This window comes from Tursiops truncatus, chromosome 16 (assembly GCF_011762595.2).
Source record: "Tursiops truncatus isolate mTurTru1 chromosome 16, mTurTru1.mat.Y, whole genome shotgun sequence".
NCBI classification, from domain to species: Eukaryota; Metazoa; Chordata; class Mammalia; order Artiodactyla; family Delphinidae; genus Tursiops; species Tursiops truncatus.
This window is the reverse complement of record NC_047049.1, coordinates 69,191,369-69,217,227: the sequence shown is the minus strand read 5'-3', so window position 1 is coordinate 69,217,227 and position 25,859 is coordinate 69,191,369. Positions and strand designations below refer to the sequence as shown.

The following is a 25,859-nucleotide window of genomic DNA, read 5'->3' as shown; positions in this document are numbered from 1 at the left end:
GGGGTCCCAGAAGGAGAAGAGAGAGAGAAAGGACCAGAGAAAATATTTGAAGAGATTATAGTCGAAAATTTCCCTAACATGGGAAGAGAAAAAGCAACCCAACTCCAGGAAGCGCAGAGAGTCCCATACAGGAGAAACCCAAGGAGAAACACGCCAAGACACATAGTAATCAATTTGGTAAAAATTAAAGACAAAAAAATTATTAAAAGCAGCAAGGGAAAAACGAGAAATAACATACAAGGGAACTCCTATAAGGTTAACAGCTGATTTCTCAGCAGAAACTCTACAAGCCAGAAGGGAGTGGCATGATATATTTAAAGTGATGAAAGAGAAGAACCAAGATTACTCCACCTGGCAAGGATCTCATTCAGATTCGATGGAGAAATCAAAAGCTTTACCAACAAGCAACAGCTAAGAGAATTCAGCACCATCAAACCAGCTCTACAACAAATGATAAAGGAACTTCTCTAAGTGGGAAACACAAGGGAAGAAAAGGACCTAGAAAAACAAACCCAAAACAATTAAGAAAATGGTAATAGGAACATACATATCGATAATTACCTTAAACGTGAATGGATTAAATGCTCTAACCAAAAGACACAGGCTTGCTGAATGGATACAAAAACAAGACCCATATATATGCTGTCTACAAGAGACCCACTTCAGACCTAGGGACACATTCAGACTGAAAGTGAGGGGATGGAAAAAGATATTCCATGCAAATGGAAATCAAAAGAAAGCTGGAGTAGCAATATTCATATCAGATGAAATAGACTTTAAAGAATGTTACAAGAGACAAGGAAGGACACTATGTAATGATCAGGGGATCAATCCAAGAAGAAGATATAACAATTATAAATGTATATGCACCCAACATAGGAGCACCTCAATACATAAGGCAACGGCTAACAGCTCTAAAAGAGGAAATCGACAGTAACACAATAATACTGGGGAACGTTAACACCTCACTTACACCAATGGACAGATCATCCAAAATGAAAATAAATAAGGAAACAGAAGCTTTAAATGACACAATAGACCAGATAAATTTAATTGATATTTATAGGACATTCCATACAAAAACAGCAGATTACACTTTCTTCTCAAGTGCACACAGAACATTCTCCAGGATAGATCACATCTTGGGTCACAAATCAAGACTCAATAAATTTAAGAAAATTGAAATCATATGAAGCATCTTTTCTGACCACAATGCTATGAGATTAGAAATGAATTACAGGGAAAAAAACGTAAAACGCACAAACACGTGGAAGCTAAACAATACGTTACTAAATAACCAAGAGATCACTGAAGAAATCAAAGAGGAAATCAATACCTAGAGACAAATGACAATGAAAACAATACGATCCAAAACCTATGGGATGCAGCAAAAGCAGTTCTAAGAGGGAAGTTTATAGCTATACAAGCCTACCTCAAGAAACAAGAAAAATCTCAAATAAACAATCTAACCTTACACCTAAAGGAACTAGAGAAAGGACAATCAAAAACCAAAGTTAGCAGCAGGAAAGAAATCATAAAGATCAGAGCAGACATAAATGAAATAGAAACAAAAAAAAAACAATAGCAAAGATCAATAAAACTAAAAGCTGGTTCTTTGAGAAGATAAACAAAATTGATAAACCATTAGCCAGACTCATCAAGAAAAAGAGGGAGAGGACTCAAATCAATAAAATTAGAAATGAAAAAGGAGAAGTTACAACAGACACCACAGAAATACATAGCATCCTAAGAGACTACTAGAGGCAACTGTGTGCCAATAAAATGGACAACCTGGAAGAAATGGACAAATTCTTAGAAAGGTATAACCTCCCAAGACTGAACCAGGAAGAAATAGAAAATATGAACAGAACAATCACAAGCAATGAAATTGAAACTGTGATTTAAAATCTTCCAACAGGGCTTCCCTGGTGGTGCAGTGGTTGAGAGTCCACCTGCTGATGCAGGGGACACGGGTTCGTACCCCGGTCTGGGGGGATCCAACATGCCATGGAGCAGCTGGGCCCGTGAGCCATGGCCACTGGGCCTGAGCGTCCGGAGCCTGTGCTCTGCAGCAGGAGAGGCCACAGCAGTGAGAGGCCCGCGCACCACAAAAAAAAAAAAAAAAAAAAAAAAATCTTCCAACATCAAAAGTCCAGGACTAGATGGATTCACAGGTGAATTCTATCAAACAGAGAAGAGCTAACAATGATCCTTCTCAAATTCTTCCAAAAAATTGCAGAGGAAGTAACACTCCCAAACTCATTCTATGAGGCCACCATCACCCTGATACCAAAACCAGACAAAGATACTACAAAAAAAGAAAATTACAAACCAATATCAGTGATGAATATAGATGCAAAAATCCTCAACAAAATACTAGCAAACAGAGTCCAACAACACATTAAAAGGATCATACACCATGACTAAGTGGGATTTATCCCAGGGATGCAAGGATTCTTAATATACGCAAATCAATCAATGTGATATACCATGCTAACAATTGAAGAATAAAAACCATATGATCATCTCAATAGATGCAGAAAAAGCTTTTGACAAAATTCAACACCCATGTATGATAAAAACTCTCCAGAAAGTGGGCATAGAGGGAACCTACCTCAACATAATAAAGGCCATGTACAACAAACCCACAGCAAACATCATTCTCAATGGTGAAAAATTGAAAGCATTTCCTCTAAGATTGGGAACAAGACAAGGATGTCCACTCTCGCCACTATTATTCAACATACTTTTGTAAGTCCAGCCACAGCAATCAGAGAAGAAAAAGAAATAAAAGTAGCACAAAGTGGAAAAGAAGAAGTAAAACTGTCACAGTTTGCAGATGACATGATACTATACATAGAGAATCCTAAATATGCCACCAGAAAACCACTAGAGCTCATCAATGAATTTGGTAAAGTTGCCGGATACAAAATTAATGCACAGAAATCTCTTGCATTCCTATACACTAATGATGAAAAATCTGAAAGAGAAATTAAGGAAACACTCCCACTTACCACTGCAACATAAAGAATAAAATACCTAGGAATAAACCTACCTAGGGTGACAAAAGACCTGTATGCAGAAAATTATAAGACACTGATGAAAGAAATTAAAGATGATACCAACAGATGGAGAGATATACCATGTTCTTGGACTGGAAGAATCAATATTGTGAAAATGACTATACTACCCAAAGCAATCTACCGATTAAATGCAATCCCTATCAAATTACCAATGGCCTTTTTTACAGAACTAGAACAAAAAATCTTCAAATTTGTATGGAGACACAAAAGACCCAGAATAGCCAAAGCAGTCTTGAGGGGAAAAAATGGAGCAGGAGGAATCAGACTCCCTGACTTCAGACTATACTACAAAGCTACAGTAATCAAGACAGTATGGTACTGGCACAAAAACAGAAACATAGATCAATGGAACAAAATAGAAAGCCCAGAAATAAACCCACGCACCTATGGTCAACTAATCTATGAAAAAGGAGGCAAGGATATACAATGGAGAAAAGACAGTCTCTTCAATAAGTGGTGCTGGGAAAACTGGACAGCTACATGTAAAAGAATGAAATTAGAGCACTCCCTAACACCATACACAAAAATAAACTCAAAATGGATTAGAGACCTAAATGTAAGACCGGACACTATAAAACTCTTAGAGGGAAACATAGGAAGAACACTTTTTGACATAAATCACAGCAAGGTCTTTTTTGATCCACCTCCTAGAGTAATGGAAATAAAAACAAAAATAAACAAATGGGACCTAGTGAAACTTCAAAGCTTTTGCACAGCAAAGGAAACAAGACAAAAAGACAACCCTCAGAATGGGAGAAAATAGTTGCAAACAAATCAATGGACAAAGGATTAATCTCCCAAATGTATAAACAGCTCATGCAGCTCAATATTAAAAAAACAAACAACCCAATCCAGAAATGGCAGAAGACCTAAATAGACATTTCTCCAAAGGAGACATACAGATGGCCAGGAAGCACATGAAAAGCCACTCAACATCACTAATTATTAGAGAAATGCAAATGAATACTACAATGAGGTATCACCTCACACCAGTCAGAATGGGCATCATCAGAAAATCTACAAACAACAAATGCTTGAGAGGGGCTGGAGAAAAGGGAACCCTCTTGCACTGTTGGTGGGAATGTATATTGATACATCCACTATGGAGAACAGTATGGAGGTTCCTTAAAAATCTAAAAATAGAATTACCATATGATCCAGCAATCCCACTACTGGGCATATACCCAGAGAAAACCATAATTCAAAAAAACACATGCACCCCAATGTTCATTGCAGCACTATTTACAATAGCCAAATCATGGAAGCAACCTAAATGTCCATCGACAGACGAATGCATAAAGAAGAGGTGGTACCTATATACAATGAAATATTACTCAGCCATAAAAGGGAACGAAATTGGGTCATTCGTAGAGACGTGGATCAATCTAGAGACTGACATACAGAGTGAAGTAAGTCAGAAAGAGAAAAACAAATATCATATATTAACGCACATATGTGGCACCTAGAAATATGGTACAGATGAACTCGTTTGCAGGGCAGAAATTGAGACACAGATGTAGAGAACAAATGTATGGACACCAAGGAGGGAAAGCGGTGGGGTGGGGGGGGTCATGGTGTGATGAATTGGGCGATTGGGATTGACATGTATACACTGATGTGTATAAAATTAATGACTAATAAGAACCTGCTGTATAAAATAATAAATATTATTCAAGTCATCCAATGAAAAATAAATAAATAATTTTTAAAACTTTGAAAAACAATCATAAGAAAGGTGTGAAACTCTATGGACAGATCAAACAATGGCTAAGGAACAGAGTTGACAGAGCAAATGGTAGAAAGCCTAAACTCTAATATTCTCAGAAAAGTTTGAAAGTTTATTGTTTTCTTGATAAATGAACTGATAGAGATCTTGTTTATTAAAAATGAGATTTCAAAACTTTTACTAAAATATCAATTTTATGTTGATAGGCTTGAAAATCTAGAAAAAAACAGTATTCAGGGAAGTATAAATTTTACTTGAGAAACTATAAATTTACTTGAGAGAGTGTAGAAAACCTTAATAGAATGATAACCATGTAAGATATTGAAAAATCTACATGTAAAAATGGCATCAGATGTGGAAGGTTTTACAGGCTAGTTCTACCAAAATTTCGAGGAGTAGATAATTCCCTTTTATATAAATTATTATAAAGCATAGAGTTGGAAAGCTTTCAGCTCCTCCTCTGAAGTTAGTATAATCCTGAGAAAGTTTTGAATCTACTCTGTAAATTGATAATTATAAGCAAAAATGGAAAAGAATAATACAATTCATAGGCAACCTCAGTTATGAAAATAGATGCAATAATCTTAAATAAAATATTAGGAAGTGAAATATAGCAAAGGATCAGATGTTCAAATAGTGTTTATTCCAGATATGGAAGGATGGTTTAACACTGGGTTATCTATTAATATAATTCAGTACATTATCAGATTAGGGGAAGAAAAAACCAAGTGATCATCTCAATAAATATGGTCAAGCATTTGATAAACATCCATTTCTCATTTTAAAAAAACTCTAGTTAGTCAGTAATATAGAATTATACTCTTAACTCATAGAATATACCAAAAATTAAAATCTCACTAAAATATCTTAATGAAAACATTAAAATACCCACAAGGAACAAGACAAGCCTGATTACTTTTACCCAACATTGGATTTTTAGTTCCTAGCCAATGTGATAAAACAAAAAAGAAGTCAAAAGTAGAAGAAAAAGAAAGGTATTGAAAAACAAGATACAAAGCTGCCATTGTTTGCAGGTGGTATGATAAGAAACCAACATGAAGAAAATATTGCCCTGTATTTTAGTATTAACCTGTTAGAAAAGGATTACATTGGTAATAATGAAAATCATAAAATGTTTAGGAATGAATCTAACAAAATGTGCAAGAATGATGCAAAGAAAATTAAGCAGTTTTAGTAAAAATAAAAAAATTTAAATCATTAATAAATGGAGAGCAAATTTGTTCCCAGTTGAGGAGACTCAATTTTATGAAGATGTCATGTCACTCTAATTGGTAAACTCAGTATAATCACAATCAAAATGCCATGATTTTTGTAGCATTTTACCAAGTAGTTCTTTAAAACAAATTTTTTTATTGCAGAACGTTTCAATCATATACAAAGTAGAAGGAATAATATTAACTCTCATATATCCATTATCTAGCTTCAACAGTTATGAACTTATGTCCATAATTGTTAAGTATTTTAATGTATGACTCTAAAATGTATTGAACTGAAGTAACTCTATAAGATCATCAAATACACAGTCAGTGTTCAAAAGCCCCTGATTATAACTGGTTTGTGTCTGTGTTTTGGTTTATTTACATACTTGTTTGTTTGTATGTTTTACTAGCATCCAAATAAGATATGTACATTGCAATTAGATTAAGTTATTTTTAATTTATAGGTTCATTATTTGTATTTTTTTCTATTTCCTTGCACTTTATTTGTTGAAGACGCCACATCTTCTATGCTATAGAATTTCCCACAGTCTTGTTTGCTAATTGCATTTCTGTGGTATCCTAAAGATGTCCCTGTATCTTCCATATTTCCAGTACATGGGTAGTTAATGTTGAAAGACTGACTAGATTTCAGTTCAAATGTTTAGCAAGAATGATTTGTAGGTGGTTTTGTACAATTTTATTAGGAGGTAATGTCTGGTTTTCTCTCTTTTTCTCTCTCTCTCTTTTTATATTTTGTCATTCATTTTTCATTCATGAGCTGGATATTTCTATAAGCAGAAACTTACACTCTTCAATTATTTGATTAAAGTGAGATACATGTTATATAGAAAAGACAGGATAAGTTCTTGATTCTCCTCCTTTCTCTAATAGTTTTCAAAATAATAAGTTGGGTTTTCAGTATCCTCCAAAAGTGATTGTGGTAGACTGAATAATGTTCCTTCTAAGAGGAGAAGGGAGAAGGGAGAGTCAGAGTCAGTTAAAAGGAGAGAGATTTGAAGATGGAGGAAGAGGCAAGGAGCCAAGGAATTCAGATGCCCTCTAGGAGCTGGATAAGACAAGGAAACAGATTCTCTACAGATTCTTCAGTACAGCCTCTAGAATGAATGCATCCCTGTCAACACATTAAGTTGAGGACTTCTGACTCCCAGAACTATAAAATAAATATGTACTGATTTAAGCCACTGTTTGTGGTAATTTGCTATAGCAGGAATAGGAAACTAAAATAGATTTTATTGTGTTTTGTTTTGTTGTGTTTTGATTCATTTTAATCACTATTCTTAATGCTCAATTTGACTCATTTTGACCAGTGATCCCATTGATTTATTTGCCAATTCCTGTCAGAATATCACCCTGCTTTAATTACTATACTGTTATAGAATTTCTTGGTATCTGCTATGGCAATGCCTTCTTACTGATCTCCTTCTTCAATGTTTGGCTGATTATATAGTTCATGCTAAAATGCTGTAAAAGAAATGAAGAATATCTTTGATGGGCTTATTAGTAGACTGGAAACAGCTGAGGAAAGAATCTCTGAGCTGGAGGATATTATCAAAAGAATACTCAAACCAAAAACCAAAGAGAACAAACACTGAAAAAGAAAAAAAACAGAACAGACTATCCAAGGTCTGTGGGACAACTACAAAAGGTATAACATACATACAGTGGGAATACCAGAGTAGAAGGAGAGAAAGGATCAGAGGAAATATTTGAAATGATAATGAATTAAAAATTTCCCAAATTAATTTTCTTACATCCTGGGAGCCCAGAGAACACCAAAGATGATAAATGCAAAAAAAAAAAAATTACAACTAGGCATATCATTTTTTAATTATATAAAATCAAAGATAAAGAAAAATCCTGAAAGAAGTTAGGAGGGCAAAACAAACTCAACGCAAAGAGGAAACAATATAAGAATTATTCCAACTTCTTCTGTAAAACCATACAAGCAAGAAATGTGTGGAGGGAAATGTTAAGTGTTGAGAGAAAAAAAACTACCAACCTAGAATTCCGTACCCTGTGAAATTTTCCTTCAAAGGTGAAAGAGAAATAAAGACTTTCTCAAACAAACAAAACTTGAGGGAATTTATTGCCAGTAGACCTCCCTTGCAAGAAATGTTAAAAGAAGTTGTTTAGAGAGAGGTAAAATAATACAGGTCAGAAACTTGGGTGTGCATAAAGTAAGGAAGTGCATCAAAGAGGGAATAAGTGAAGGTAAAATAAAAACTTTTATTTTTCTTATTATTAATTTATCTAACAGAAGTTAGTTTAAATAATAATAGCAATAATGTATTTGATTATATATATATATATATGCTTATCGACAAGTGACATAAATTTCATCACTGATACAAGGGACAACAGGGAGAAAATAGGTTTATTTTGTTATTATAAGGTCCTCACACTACCCATGAAACAGTATAGTGTTATTTGAAATTGGACTTGGATTAGCTATAAATGGATATTGCTCTAGAGAAGGCACTGAAAGAGTAACTATATATGTGATATGGTAAGAAATGGAAAGAAAAATTACAACCAGAAAGGCAGGAAAAGAGTGGAAGACAAAAATAGGAACAAAGAACAAAGGCAACAAATGGAAAACAGAAACAAATATGGTACATATTAATCCAACTCTATCAATAATCACTTTTAATGTCAGTGGTCTAAATGATCAATAAAAGAGATTGTCTTAAAAACCATATGATCATCTCAATAGATGCAGAAAAAACCTTTTGACAAAATTCAACACCCATTTATGATGTTGAATATAATTTTATGTTATAAAAACTCTCCAGAAAGTGGGCATAGAGGGAACCTACCTCAACATAATAAAGGCCATATACGACAAACCCACAACAAACATCATTCTGAATGGTGAAAAATTGAAAGCATTTCCTCTAGAATCGGGAACAAGACAAGGATGTCCACTCTCGCCACTATTATTCAACATAGTTTTGGAAGTCCTAGCCATAGCAATCAGAGAAGAAAAAGAAATAAAAGTAGCACAAATTGGAAAAGAAGAAGTAAAACTGTCACTGTTTGCAGATGACATGATACTATACATAGAGAATCCTAAAGATGCCACCAGAAAACTACTAGAGCTCATCAATGAATTCAGTAAAGTTTCAGGATACAAAATTAACACACAGAAATCTGTTGCATTTCTATACACTAACAACAAAATATCAGAAAGAGAAATTAAAGAAACAATCCCATTTACCATCACATCAAAAAGAATAAAATACCTAGGAATAAACCTGTGTAAGGAGACAAAAGACCTGTACTCTGAAAACTATAAGACGTTGATGGAAGAAATCGAAGATAACACAAACAGATGGAAAGATATACCATGTTCTTGGACTGGAAGAATCAATATTGTCCAGATGACTATACTACCCAAGGCAATCTACAGATTCAGTCCAATCCCTATCAAGTTACCTATGGCATTTTTCACAGAACTAGAACAAAAAATACTAAAATTTATATAGAAACACAAATGATCACAAGTAGCCAAAGCAATCCTGAGAAAGAAAAATGGAGGTGGAGGAATCAGACTCCCTGACTTCAGACTATACTACAAAGCTACAGACATCAAAACAGTATGGTACTGGCACAAAGACAGAAATATAGATCAATGGAACAGGATAGAAAGTGCAGAAATAAACTCATGTACCTATGGTCAATTAGTCTATGACAAAGGAGGCAAGATTATCCAATGGAGGAAAGACAGTCTGTTCAATAAATGGTGCTGGGAAAACTGAACAGCTACATGTAAAAACGGAAATTAGAACATTCTTTAACACCATACACAAAAATAAACTCAAAATGGATTAAAGATCGAAATGTAAGCCCAGATAGTATAAAACTCTTAGAGGAAAACATAGGCAGAACATCTTTGACATAAATCACAGCAATATCTTTTTCAATCCATCTCCTAGAGTAATGGAAATGAAAAGAAAAATAAACAAATGGGACCTAATTAAGCTCAAAAGATTTTGCACAGCAAAGGAAACCATAAACAAAACGAAAAGACAACCTGCAGAATGGGAGAAAATATTTGCAAACAACGCAACCGACAAGGAATTAGTCTCCAAAATTTACCAACAGCTCATGTGGCTCAATATCAGAAAAACCAACAATGCAATCAAAAAATGGGCAGAAGACCTAAAAAGACATTTCTCCAAAGAAGACATACAGATGGCCAAGAGGCAAATGAAAAGATGCTCAACATTGCTATTATTAGAGAAATGCAAATCTAAACTACAGTGAGATATCATCCCACACCAGTGAGAATGGTCGTCATCAAAAATCTACAAACAGTAAGTGCTGGATAGGGTGTGGAGAAAAGGGAATCCGTATACACTGTTGGTGGGAATGTAAATTGGTATAGCCACCAAGGAGAACAGTATGGAGGTTCCTTAAGAAACTAAAAAATAGAGCTACCATATGATCCAGCAATCCCACTCCTGGGCATATATCCAGAGAAAAACATGGTTCAAAAGGATAGATGCACCTCAGTGTTCATTGCGGCACTGTTTACTATAGCCAAGACATGGAAGCATCCTACGTGTCCATTGACAGGTGAATGGATAAAGATGTGGTACACATATACAATGGCCTAATACTCAGCCATTAAAAAGAATGAAATAATGCCATTTGCAGCAACATGGATGGACCTGGAGATTATCATGCTAAGAGAAGTAAGTCAGAAAGAGAAAGACAAATAACATATGATATCACATGTGGAATCTAAAATATGACACAAATGAACTTATCTACAGAACAGAAACACACAGACATAAAGAATAGACTTGTGGTTGGTTGCCAAGGGGGAATGGGATGTGGGAGGGAAGGATTGGGAGTTTGGGATTAGCAGATCCAAACTATTGGGTTGGCCAAAAAGTTCACTCAGGTTTTTCTTTAAAAGGTTACAGAAGAACCCAAACGAACTTTTTGGCCAACGCAATATTATAGAGAAAATGGATAAATGACAGGTTCCTACTGTATATCACAGGGAACTATATTCAATATCCTGTGATAAACCATAATGGAAAAGAATATGAAAAAGAATGTATATATATTTATAACTAAATCACTTCACTGTACAGTAGAAATTAGCACATTGTAAATCATCTATACTTCAGTAAAATGAATTTAAAATTTTTTATGTGGTTTAAAATACACAGAGAATTAAAATAAACAATGATAATACCTTATAAATTGAAAGGAAGGTAAGGTAAATGGGTTAATGTATTTTGTTTCTGTCATTTTTTTGAGAAAAGTAAAAGTACTGGTTTATAAACATTTAATAAGTTAAGGATGTATATTGTAATCTCTAGGGTAAGCATTGCATAAATAATAAATGCTAAGCTAGTAGAGGAGGAAAATGGAATAATAAAATCCATTGGTTTAAAGTGCTAAATTTAAAACTTCTCATGTAAAAACATGAGAAAATATGGAGGAAATTTTTTTTAATTTTGAGATTAAATTTAGTCGTATGATTGGCTGCCTAAATTTTTCTAACGGCTTAATAAAGATACTATGAAGAAAAATGTTTTTAGAAAGGAACTTGGAGGGACTTCCCTGGTGGTCCAGTGGTTAACAATCTGCTTCCCAACGCAGGGGACTCAGGTTCGATCCCTGGTCGGGGAACTAAGGTCCCACATGCTGTGGGGAAACTAAGCCCACGCACCACAACTAGAGAGAAGCCCACGTGCCTCAATGAAGAGCCCGCGCGTTGCAATGAAAGATCCCACATGCCTCAGGTAAGACCCAACACAGCCAAATAAATAAATATTAAAAAAAAAATTAAAAGGATCTTGGGGGACACCCTGGTGGTGCAGTGGTTAAGAATCCACCTTCCAATGCTGGGGACACGGGTTCAAGCCCTGGTCTGGGAAGATCCCACGTGCCGCGGACCAACTAAGCCTGTGGGCCACAACTACTGAGCCTGTGCTCTAGAGCCCACGAGCCACAACTACTGAGCCTGCGTGCCACAACTACTGAAGCCTGTGAGCCTAGAGCCCGTACTCCACAACAAGGGAAGGACCCGCAATGAGAAGCCGATGCACCACAGCGAAGAGTATCCCATACTCACTGCAACTAGAGAAAGCCCGCACACAGCAACAAAGACCCAGTGCAGCCATAAATAAATAAATAAATTTACTTTTACAAAGCAGAACTTGGAGAAGATTTTTGCAAACTAATGTATAAAGGTCAAAATTATTTTACATACAAATAGTTCTTAGAGAATAAGTAAGAGACAAACAAGACAACAGAAACATGGCAAAGAATTTGAACAGACCGTAAATATTACAGATGAACAGAAATAAAGATAATTAACCTTACTATTTATCAAGGAACTACAGAAAAGAAAAGCTATTTTTCAACTATAATATTGGCTCATAACAAAAAGATTGGTTAACTGCCAGTATTAATGAAGATGCAAGAAAACACAACTCTATGGTGAGAGGTTGATGAGAAGTTAAATTTATAAAGCCATTTTGGAGAGCAGATTAGCAAAATCAAATGGGAATATCCTTTGTCTCCCCAAATCTACTTATATGAATCATCTGTTTGGACATACTCATATAAAGCTTTTTATTCATGGATATTCATCAAAGCATGGTTTATAACAGCTAATAATTTCAGAAAGTGAGTAAGAAGGGGAATGGTTAAATAAAATGAAGTATAATCACACCATAGAAAACTATCCAGTCTTTAGAAGGAATCCAATAGATCCTGATGTATGGTTATCTTAAGATCTCAAACATATGTTTAGTGAAAAAAGTATAGAAGTAGAACAATATGAATAGTGTTTCCATTTATTTTTAAATGCAGATAAACATGAAAATAAATAGACATGCCTATGCATTTAAATGATAGGAAAAGGGCTTCCCTGGTGGCACAGTGGTTGAGAATCTGCCTGCCAATTCAGGGGACACGGGTTTGAGCCCTGGTCTGGGAAGATCCCACATGCCGCAGAGCACCTAAGCTCGTGTGCCACAACTACTGAGCCTGCACTATAGAGCCCGCTAGCCACAACTACTGAGCCCACATCCTGCAACTACTGAAGCCTGCATGTCTAGACCCTGTGCTCCACAACAAGAGAAGCCACCACAATGAGAAGCCCACACACCGCACCGAATAGTAGCCCCTGCTAACCACAACTAGAGAAAGCCCATGTGCAGCAACAAAAGACCCAATGCAGCCAAAAATAAATAAATTAAATAAATAATTTTTTTTAAAAAAGTAAATGATAGTAAAGACTCAAAGGGCTAGAAGGGTTTGAATTAATCTTTAACATGACATACCTTTGGGCAAGTGAGTGAAAAAGTAGGAGTTGGATAGGACATGAAGATGGACATTTTATTCTGTATTATTTCAGATTTATGTTAATCTTCTACAGTGTGGATGTCTTCATCCACATTGCATTACTTGTACAATAATAAGATTGTTCCCTAGTTCATTCCTGAGAAGTCGTGAGGCACATTTTGTAAATTAAGTGCAGGCATATAAACATGCTTCCATACTAATATATTGACAGGTAGAGAGTTATCATCTGGGTGTTTACAAAATTAAAGACTGAATAGAAAAAAAGTAGGTGAACTCTCGATCCATAAAATTACTTCACGAATGTGTTGCTGCCATATTTTAATTTTAAGTATAAACTTGGTTTAGCTGAAAAGTCATTTATAGATTAAAAATCTGGTATTGTGCTATAACATCCCAAATTTTCCCTAAGAAAATAAAATTGGTATCATGAATTATGTATAAATGGCACATTTAAAAAATATTTATTCAGTTTAATTTCACCGAAGTGACAACACATCAAATCTTGGACCCCTTGTACTTTCAAAGGTTATATTATATATAGGTATTTAAACAGACACACACACACATATACATATTTGTGTTTGAATATAAAAAACTTCATAAGAGTAAGTCTGCTTTAATAGTTTTCCTAATTTAAAAATGTAATAGATGTAATTTTACCTCTAACTGTTTAGGCCAAAATACTTAACGGTTTAGACTTTTGCCTTATAACATGGACATTTTCATACAATCCCCCTTTGCACAACTCCAGGGGGCACCGTTCACATCGTGGTCTGTGTGATTAATGGAGTTGTGCATTACACAGCTGGCACAGCCATTGGTGGAGTCCCTGTTTTCACAAGTGGTACTGTAGCAGAATCTGATTATTATAGATATGGCATACTTAGAAAGATATTTAAAGAGAATGATAAATATACCTAAGTGGTTACCTTGCCTAGAGTCATATTTTGGCAGCCTTTCATAACCCAAAATAATACCACTTAACCTCAGCAAATATAGAAAATTCAAACGTCTCTAAAAATCAGTGAATGTCAATTGTATATAATTTTATGTTCTGAGCACTTATTCCTAAAGCAAAAACAAAATAAAGAAAACGCTTTTTTCTTCATTATTTCAAAACCCACACAGATTATGGGTGTTAATGATACTGTACTTTAAAAATGTTAGCTTTTGGGGGGGAAAGATAACCAGATAGAAATATAAATGTTATTTTCTTTCTTTAAACTATAAAGTTATGGTGTCCTGAATAAACAAAATATGAGGCTTATGTAAACACTCACCCTCTGAAGGAAAAAAAAAGCAAAAACAACGTTTGCGTGTCTGATTGTATTTTGGAACAGAGTAAGTCAACTGAAGCATAGCTATAAAGATATTTTTCTCTTTAGTTTACCCTTGAGATGTACCTATCAAAATAATCTAAACTTATCCAGATGATGTTTTTAATCTTGAGAAAGGCTTTTTTTGTTGTTGTTGGATGATCCTATTAGCAAACTGCTAGAAGGGAAAATCATACAGGATGTAATTTGTAGTTTGACCTGCTCACATTGGGTGTTGCTAAAGAAAATCAATCAGAAATTGTTGTGTTAAAATAACTCTATCTGCTCTGCCTGGCATGTGTGCCTGACTTTAGAATCTATCATTTAAAGCAAATGGTTGTTGCATGAGTATACAATTTATCAGACTTCTAGTCCTCTTTCTCCAAAGCACAGAAAAATAATCATCCCTCCCTAAATATAAATCTTTTAAGAGAAATTCAAGGAATCTGTCTCTAGTAAAATAATTGATAAATGGCAGGAGCATAATTTAAAGATGGTTTCCATCACAGATCACATGGCACCTAAACTCTTAAACCTGTCACTCAAGTCTTTCCATCTGTTGGCCCACTAACATTAATCTCAGTTCCTCTGTGACCAGTTCTCTGATTGAGCTAGGTTGGTCTTTTAATACAGGTTTTCTACTTACTTTTGCCTTGAAGTAAGCTTTTCCTGCTGCCTAAAATGCTCTTCAACATTTTTTCTGCCAACCCAAATCTATTATTCCTTCATAGCTGTTTGAGGGACACGTCTTTTAAAGAATGAAGAGAAAAGAAGGAAGGGAGGGGAACACCATAGACAAAAATCAAACACACTCTAAAAATAAAATTTACAGCATGAGTGGAGGAAAGGCATAAGAGTGTTAATATTGTATGTAATGATTTCTTACAAAGCAATGAGAAAAAGGTAACCATACTAATGGAAGAAATAACAAAGCATATTTAGAAGAGAAAAAATATATATAGCCAATAAACTTATACAGATTTCACCCTTTGTAGAACTCAAAGAAATGCAAATTAAACAAAAATTATTGGATTCTCAAAAATTAAAATGATAACACCTTGTCTTAAGAGTGTGGTAAACTGGCACTCACATATGCTGATGGTAGGAGTGTAAATTTGTAAACTTTCCAGAGAGCACTTTGGCAAGGTATATCAAATTTTAAAATATGTTTACCTTTTGAGCCAACAGTTATACTTCTTTGAGTTTATTCCAAGAAGATAACCAGACGATGGACAGCACTATCAGTGCAGGGGGTTTTTTATGATAGGGAAAAAAAAAAAAAAAACCCTCAAACTGTGAAATACCTAAAGGTCTATTAGAAGGAAGTGTTCAAAATTTGTGGGGTCTCTATATAATATAACTGTGTAATCATTAAAAGTACTCATACAGTATTATACTCATGATGGAAAGTTATTCACACTATGTTAAGGAAGTGAAAAAAACAGGATACTAAATGTGTCTATTGTGATTGCAATTTATAATTTTATTTCCATATCTATGTAGGTATATATAGACAACAGATCCTGAAGGACATACATCAAATTGTTAGCAGTAGTCATTTGATGTTGATAGTGTACCAGATAATCTTTGTTTGCCCTTTACACTTGTCTATATGTCCTGAATTTATTGTTTACAATCAGCATGTATTATAACACGCAGCTGTTGTCTAACGGTAAAGACTTAAATTAGCAAAGTTTTATTCCATTTCCCTTTATTTTCCTTATTCAGCATTATTTCTTTTTTCTTGCTTATTTAACTTTAAAAGATTGCATAACATTATGAAAATGTCTGTTCTGTTTGGAAGAGATGCATTTCATGTTTGTGTAATTAGGCAGTGTTCTTTTTCCCTAAAGCAAAAGGTTCTACTGCAAATGAAGATTTAATTGTTACATAGGATGAGCATCTTATTATTCGTGAGTTATATAAATCACCAAAATGTCCAAGGTCATCACAATAAGACCTAGAAAACAAAGACTCTAGCTATAGGGATTTACTCTATAATTTAAGATACTTACCTAGCCAATAGATGGCAAGAAGTGAGGTGATGAATGGAGTCTAAGAAAAATCAATATGTCTCTATTCTGTGATTACATACTTAGCAGAACCCATTAAAAATCCAAGCTTCTGGTTTAAAGAAAAAGTCATCTTTTCAATCTTCTCTAAGATGTGCAGACATGTCTAAAATAGACTATATAAGGTTCAGTAATGCACATTTGAAAAGGGACATATTCAAATCAAAATGTGTTCAGTGGAAAATAACCTGGATTTTCTAAGACCGGAGGTCTCTGAAGAAGAAAACACTCAGAGAAGATATAATAGCTGTCTTCAAATCTAGCAGTCTGACAGGATAAAAAAAAAAAAAAGATGTGTCTTGTCTGCATAACTTCCAGATGCAGACAAAAGACCATTGGCTAGCTCTTCTGGGGGAAGGTCTTGTGTAGGTATATGCAGTCACTTTCTCAATAATGAATGCCATACCCAGAAATGGAAGGGATAAGGTGTGGGAGCACAGGGCCCATGTCTTCCTCACTTTTTTTTTTTTTTTTTTTTTTTTTTCGGTACGCGGGTCTCTCCCGTTGCGGAGCACAGGCTCCGGACGCGCAGGCTCAGCGGCCATGGCTCACGGGCCCAGCCGCTCTGCGGCATGTGGGATCTTCCCAGATCAGGGCACGAACCCGTGTCCCCTACATCGGCAGGCGGACTCCCAACCTCTGTGCCACCAGGGAAGCCCTTCCTCACTTTTATACTACCAACTTTAGCGCAGGTCCTGGCAAACAAAAGGCACTTAATAAATTTTATTGAATGAATTGAGAGGTAATAAATTATATCTTCATTAAATATATTCTAAATTTAACTATATGATTTTTGAAAGATATTTTGTAAAGTTGTTTAAAGTATTAAATGTGAGATTGAGCCAGATCATCTATGGGTATGTGACCATCTATCCTAGATTTTTCTAGGACAATTCGAATTTAAACTATTTTGTCCTATTCTTCCCATAAGTATACTTCTAAATATTCTTCTTGGTGGTAAAGTCCCAAATTATGATAAGCCTGTCTTATTCTGGGTAGCATATCTAATAGAATGACAAAATAGATTCCATTCTACAGACTGAAAATCATGTTGGACTGCTACAGTTGGTGTGGATAGAAAACTGCAGTTGTTTATAACTAGGAAGTCATTTACTATAAATATAGAGCTAGCCCTATCTTGGTGAATGCAGACTTAACTGTTAATAAATGTATGTAATCAAATGTAAGTCAACCAAGACTGTAAGATGATATATTTTTATTGATTATTTTCTTAAAAAGAAGATTTTGGTCACAGTTCTATAATATTGGGCCACATGGCAACGTTTTCTGAGTGTTCAAGTTTGATTACAAGGCCAGCCTTAAGGCTTGATGAGTGTTTGACAGATGGCTGAGAATATGCAAGTAAGTATGCATTGTGCAGAAAAGCATGCAAGTGAAGAGTCAATCAAGAGAGAATAAACATGCTTAGAAAGAGGCCACCTTATTGGTATTCTGACTACAGAATCAAGCAACTTTCTATGCAAATTATGCAGCTGCATCAGCACCACTGACACTATAGGAGTGAAGAGGGAAAAAAAGCCGAAGTTTTCTGTGGCAAACTAGCTCTGTGCTTGATCAAGGAAATAATATAAGGGTAGATGAGGTAGAGTGGGCTTTTTGTTTTCTGTGATTTTTTAGTTGCTTATTTCTTCTCTTTGCTTGAAGCACTAATGACCACAGCAAACATGGCAAGTTTAAGTGATGAATATGGAGTTTCATACCTCCCAGAGCTTGGCTTTTGGACTAATAAGAATTATTTTGGGGCAGCAACCTACTTTCCTTTACTTCAGGATTTGCATGCCCAGTACACACAGGATCATATAAATGTGCCAGTCCTTGTGGGCAGATACACACACACACACACACACACACACACACACACACACACACACTTTAAAAGGAGGAAGAACCAACAGTAGACTCTCCATTATTCAGAGAATGTTTTTCTGCCCTTATTCAATACACAGTAGCTTAAATAATTAGGCTTTCAGCTAAAGAGATCAAGTATTTTAAATGGGAAAAAAATGACACATGCAGCTAGCAAGTGAATACAGATAATTGTGCTCCACTTAAACAATGGAAATCTGACTTAAATTATCTTTTCCTTAACAAAAAGCAAAAAATATATTAAATAAATATCACATATTAATATTTATAATCTGGAACAACTCCCGTTTCTTCTGTGAAGCCATCCCTGACTTCCATAGGCCATGCTGAATTCTCCCTCCTGTAAACCACTGTTGGGATTTGACACTGAGGCGTTGTGCCTTGAAATGTTAGTATATATGTCATCTGACTATAGCTGGGTTGCCTTGAGGCCTGCCCGTGCCTTTTGACACACACTCATACCCACGCATACATACACATAAACTCGCAGTTGATTCCTAGGAGCTTGAGGGAAATGGTGACTCTATATCTTTAGCTTTCTTTAAAAGGTCAGCCCCGACATTATCCGTAAGGCGTCACAAAGAGATCAGTATATTCCTGTATCCCTCCAACTTTCCGCTGTTGCTTTTAAAACTACGTGCACAGGGAATTCACTGGCGGTCCAGTGGTTAGGACTCCGCGCTTCCAGTGCAGAGGGCATGGGTTCGATCCCTGGTCGGGGAACTAAGATCCCGCATGCCGCACGGTGAGGGCACAGATTCTTTAAATCTTTTCCTCTCAAGAGATGGAGCTTAATTCCCCTCCCCCTGAATGTTGGCTGGACTTAGTGACTCACTTACAGAGAATGGAATATGGCAGAAGTGATGGGATGTCACTTCCAAGATGAGGCTGTTAGAGAACTGTGGCTTCTGTCTTGTCTCCATGAGGCTTGTTTGGGGGAAGCCAGCTGCTGTGTCATGAGGACACTCGAGTGGCTCATGGGCGAAGACCCAGGGCCTGCCACCAGCCACAGAATGAGCCAGGAAGAGGATCCTCCCCCAGGTGGCCTTGATACGACTGCAGCCGGACTGCAGCGTGGAGAGCAACCCTGAGCCAGAACCGCTCAGCCAAGCCGCTCCAAGGCTCCTGACTCACAGAATGATGTTATTCTGTTTGTTTTCTTGAGCCCCCAAATTTGGGGTAATTTGTTACCTAGCAACAGATAACTTATACATTTCCCATTCACCACAGTAGTTGAACACTCTCTCTTTGGCCCCTTATTTCAGTCACCCTCCAAGTGCTCACTTCTTCATCTTTCATTTTTCCTCCCCTGTGTCAGGCTGCTCCTGTTCATAATAGGTGCTTAATCAATATCTGTTCATAGTGTAACCAAATTTTAATTTGTTTTGATGTGTGCAAACAAAAATTATTTGAGAAACAGTATTTTTTTAACAGTTCAGACTAGCATTATAGAGAGACGTGTTTAAGTGTGTGAAGCTAAGCCTTTTATAAGCAAAGCTTACTACTGATAACTATATAACTTCACCAGGAGATATTGGACTCAATGTGCTCTTTGGCTTCAGCAACAGGACTAGTTATGCATTTCAGCTCCAGTGGGCAAAGCTGCTGTGCAGTTTAAGCTTATCAAGTACTTTGCCCTAAGGAACAAATTATAGGCTCAAGATCACTGCCTTCTAAGTGCATTTCCAGTTGTAGATGTTGCCTGTAATCTTCAGGTTGTTGTCTATTGTCGCCTTTAATAATCAAGATATTTATTAAACAAGTGCAGTGCGCCTACCACATTAAGTACTCTGGGAACTTACTGTTTGTTTGTTTGTTTACAAATATTACTTTTACTACCAATATGTGGCATTGGTTAGCAAAATAAACACAATTGCTCATAATGCTAAACAGTCTAGCAAGAAAAATGGACATTAATTTAATAAACTCACAGGCATATAATTACAAGCCAAGTACTATAAAGGAAAAATACAGATTATTGTAAAAAAGGAGATTAGAGAGTGCTCTCTAATCTGAGGATTAGTGGATCACAGAAGGCTCCTCTAAGCTAGTTATCTTTTGGGGTGGAGACCTGGGGATAGCAGGAGTTAACTAGGCAAAAGGGTAGAGGGAAGGGAAGTTAAGTTAGTCAAGCATTTACTATATGCCAGGAACTGTCTGAGAACTTTAAGTCAACAATCTTCACAACAACTATAGGATGGAGGCAACATTTTAACCATGTCTTAGAGATATGAAACCTGAGGACTAAGGTCCACATGCTTAAAGAGTGTCCCAAACTTCTGCAAAGGCTTTGATTTAATCCCTAGGGGCACCAAAGAAAGCCTTGAATGAAAGAGACACTTTAGACCACTTTTAAGTTATGCAGCATGTCATAATATTGATTACCCACAAAAGTTCAAGCAATAAAAACACAAACAAAATAGGACACAGTTTAACTTTATTACCTTCCAAACACACACACACACAAAAGATAATAGAAATAATATCACAACAAAGTTATTTTAAATTAGTCATCACTTTTACAATCCTTTCGAATTCTTTATGCTTTCTATCCAGGAACGCCATGATGTTCTTTTTATATGATAAATACTGCTAACCAAATATGTATCTTCAGCTTATATAGTTTATGAAAATGGATGCTGTACTGTATATTAAGTTACAACCAATACTGGAAAAGAGAAGTGAAAGTACTTCATTATTCTTTGTTAAATAATGAATGTTTTGAAGTAATGTGATCATTAAGTGAACATAACTCGGATATAAATGTAAATTTTTCAAAACTTGAAATGTTCCTTGAGGTAAACTCTGGCTGAAGTTCTGAATATTTAATGGTTCTGTTTTCACAAAATGAGTGCAGTCACCTATTCAACATAATCAGTTATCTAGTTATCTAAATAATCCTGCATTAAATATTTGGCCTAGTGCTTAGATGTTTTCTGTTTGCCCCCCCAGATACATTTTCTGCCCTTTTCTGCCCCACTCTGTGCCTCAGGAAACCAACATTTTTGGAAATCATCAACAGGCTCCTTACCCTCTGACTTCTAGCTGGGCCAGTACAGGGACATGGGTGGGAGGAGAGAGGCTGAGGTGGTCTGACTCCCAGCTCCCTCCCTGTTGGGTCACTGCATGTTGGGTGTGGCCTTTACAGAAGGTTAGAGTTCCTGTCCTGTCTATACAGCTCTTCCCTCTGTACTCTGGGAACTGCTCCCTGCCTTCCCCACTTGGCCCCAGGATGAGAACAGTTAGAGCGCCAAACCATCCTTGTCACCCTCCCCCAAGCCAGCCTGCTTTTTTGTAAATAACCCCCTTTTTAAGCCCGCCTCAATTATCAAGCATGCCATTTTCTCATAGAACCCTGACTGTATAGTAATCGATAACAAGAGTGGCCTCAGGAAAGAGACCCTCAAAATGGGATTCTGAACTGACTGTCCACATATGTGTGTGATAACTCACTGTCCAGATAACTTATTGGGCAGGAGTTGGAGGAAATAGGGATGCAACACGGAGGAACATGGTTGAGTTGACTTTGAGAGAATGGAACAAAGGATGGAACAGTAGAGGCTGAGCAGGATGAATGTATTGATATATTCACTCAGGATTCAGGACTCGAGAGTATGACTTGAATGCCGAGGAGTGGCTTTATTAGTCTGCTGGGCTGGCTAACCGATGGGTGAATTCAGTGGTGGCCCACAGTCAGTTAGAATGATGTGCTAGAACTTCCATGCTATAATGTAGGGGAAGAATTCAGATAGTTCAGGGTGATGAAATAATGTACAACCTGTTTAGTCACTTGCTATTCATTACCCCTGGGAGTGTCCAGAGGACATACACTCTTCATCAAGGCATTAAGAAATGCATAGGTGAGGGGTCACTACCATCACTGGTCACCCGATGGTGGTGGTTCTCTGTAGGCTGACTTCTGAGCAGGGACGTAAGAGGCTGGGAACCATGTTTGGTATGTAGATCGCACTTGCTGTTCCTATGACACGTTTATACTTTCTTAACCACTAAATGAATTTTTAATAATATTAGGGAGAAAAGAGTGCTGCAACGGAACCCCCTTTTTAAAGAAATCTCTAGTAAAATCTATACTGGTTACTAATGCTTTAATGAATGTTCTCTGTTTAATTGATACAAAAAAAGTACTGGGTCTTATTTCAAGTTTGGCACAAGGTAGAAACAGAAGCTGATACATAAGCTTGGTTCAAAGGTAAGCCCTCCCCACTTTCAGGTTGGGTTATCATTGACAATTCTCTTAATCTCTATGCAGCTCAATTTCTTCATCTACAAAATGAGGGAAATAATATCTGCCTCCTTTAGTTGTGAGGATTAGCAAAATAGAGGACAGTGCCTCAACTAGCAAGCTAACTAAGTTTACCTTCTCCTGGGTTCAAGCACTTTGGACTTTCCTCTCTCATAGCTCTTATAACTTCATATCTCATACTGTATTGCAGACCACTTAAGTTTAGGATGCATGTCTACTTGTCTCATTATATAAATCCCCAGTGCTCAACATATAGACAGACACACACCAGACACTAGCCATGTGAGCAATTGAATGAATAAGTGTGTTCTTTTGAAAATGAAATGGAAGTGGTCAGTTTATTATTTATCTTCCTTTCCATTTCTCTACCTATGTTTAAATTCAGTCTCCATCTGCTGCCTTTAGAACCATGGACAAACTACTTAGCTCTACTGAGCTGTGGGTTCCTCATCTGTAAAATTAGATAACACCTCCTATTCTCGTAGGAGTACTGTAAGAAAAAACTTAGATAACAAAATATCTGGAAAATAGGAGGTACTACATACATTTTATTTCCCTCTTGGTATCTCAAGTGTCTGGCACATTATAAGCACTGAAATAATGTTTTCTATGGTGGATCACACATGAAGTTCTAATTTTGAAAGCTTATACCCCATTCATTCCTTAAAAAAACCTGAATATCAGATTACTGCCCATGAGTTTGCAAAATATTTTTAAGCCTTTTATGGTTAAAATGCTCTAAGAATTTGGAAGAGGCCATACTTCTGAACCTTATTTTAATAAATCCAAAATGGATAGATGTGGAAAATATTTAACATTCAACAGTTAATTTTGAATAGAAGAGATAGCTAATTTTATCCCTTTTATTTCTACAAATCATAAGGAGAGACAGTTTAGATAGGTTATTCAAAAGAGACTCCCCAAATCATTTCTAATGGGATACATCAACTCAAGTGTGGCCCAAAGATTATTCTTAACAAATGCACATATTGTTTGACTTTACTTGGAATAAACAAAAAGCTTAAAATTAGATTATTGCTTAGACATAGAGCCATTAAGTTAAAATAAGGCCAGACATTTGGAATTAATTCAGTTTAAGATAGTCACCTTTAATTAAAACATGGCTAAAATATATGGATTGCTTTATTAGCTTTATGCCATAACCATAAAAACTTACTTAAATTTTCACAGTAAATGCATAGTGCCTTTACACACATTCACAAATACACTAATCAATGCCTTTCAACAAATTCATTTTACATACCTAGAGGGACTCTGACAACTAATAAACCACTAAAAACAAAAGGAAAAATTTGTTTTAAAGTCATTTAAATCACTATTGGCCTGACTTCCTTTCTTCCCTTCAAAAAGAGAAAAAATATATATAATTAACAAAACTCAATGCTATTTCTCTCATTTTTCTTAGGGCTCCAGCACTGTATCACTATCTAAAATATAGCTAATGTAAACTGATTTAGAAAAAGAAGCTTTACTTAGAGCCTTATTTGCGTCGAGTGGCTTTTCAAAAAACACATTTTTCAGATTAGAGGAAATGTTTGTGGTAACATAAGCTCCACTTGCCATTTCAAAATGATAAAATGAATTAAAGGGTGAAGGACGTGAATTAAAGCATGAGTGACTTCATAAAATAAGCATTTTACATAATTTGTACATTTAAATTTTTGTTACCTCAAAATGAAGACAGAATGATTTAAGAATGTAATGCATTTATTCACCAAAAACAGGAAGAAACTCACTTAATTACTATTTTAAATAAATTTTCCAGTGAGTTTTTTGTGTATATAGTCAATGGAAACCTTTTGTTTTGTGCCACAGATTTCCAGTTCCTAATACAGCATTGTGCCTGGAGGCTTGAGATGCTGAATTTGTGTGTGTGTGTGAGTGTGTGTGTGTAGACATAGATATAGAGAAAGAGATGATAGAGACTTTACTACAATAGCTTCTTTAAGGAGCTCTTATAGTTAACTAGAGAAACCCTAAGTTTCTGTTGAACACAGTTTGGATCCTAAAAGCAGTTGTGATGCTTTTGATATTCCCTGAATATAGAGTAAACTCAAAAATATTCTCACTTTTCAAAACAGTGGAAATATGTTCTTTGGGGGCATTAAACAATAAAGCATAAATTTTACAAATAATTATGTATCTTTCCAATGTAAAAAATACTTCATCAAAAAATAATCATTTTGGCATATCTGCTTCTAGCTCTGATGGAGTATCTTGTAACAGATCATGCTGTAATCAGGAACAAATAAAAAAGTGGATAAATTTTTAAAAATCCATTTGAAGGCTTTGGAGATCTTCCAAGGCAGTCAAGACTTAAGAGGCCATGATCCCAGAGAGAAGTGAACCCAGTATTTTTGAAGTAAGCCCAAGTATGTGTGCTGCTTGTCTCCTGGGGCATTTGTTTTAGGAAGCACAAGACAAGAAGTTGAGAAGCAGGCAGAGAGCAGTCCCTAAGAAGCAAAGAAGCCAGTAGAACTTTTGGCAAGTTCATAAGACTAAGAAAACAAAAATTAGAGTATGGGCATGCCACGGGTGCCAGGATTAGGAGATAAAGATCAAAGGAAGAAGGTAGGTGTATAGAAATGAGCCTAACATTCTATGACAGTCATCCACTCCAGGTATATGCTAATTCTTGAGCTGTGGCAGGAAAAATGACTCAAGTGCTGTGCAGAGAGCATCCATAGAACATAGCAGAGCTTTTAGAGTCTTATGTTGCTGAGAGCATAACAAATTAAAGTTCAGAAACCAAGAGAGGGAAGGGTCCTGGTCAGTTGGGATCCTGGAGTGGAGTGTGAATTAAAGGTACACCTAGCCTTATATCCTAGGAGTGAGGATGAATTAAAGGTACACTTAGCCTCACAATGTTTGAAAACCAGACCCATGATTTTCTAGTCCATAATTGGATTGAGGTGTT

General features: G+C 36.0%; 1 protein-coding gene across 14 annotated transcripts in view; it reads left to right on the top strand.

Moving 5' to 3' along the window:
* The window catches only part of CABCOCO1 (ciliary associated calcium binding coiled-coil 1), a 144,954-nt gene that overhangs the window by 44,425 nt on the left and 74,670 nt on the right, over positions 1 to 25,859 (top strand). For 3 of the 14 annotated variants that reach the window (XR_012326628.1, XR_012326629.1, XR_012326626.1), the window contains exon 6: positions 11,670 to 11,812. The exons of the other annotated variants lie outside the window; for them this stretch is intronic. The gene's annotated coding sequence lies outside the window, so the exon portion shown is untranslated. The remainder of the gene's footprint in view (positions 1 to 11,669; positions 11,813 to 25,859) is intronic. 14 annotated transcript variants of the gene reach the window in all.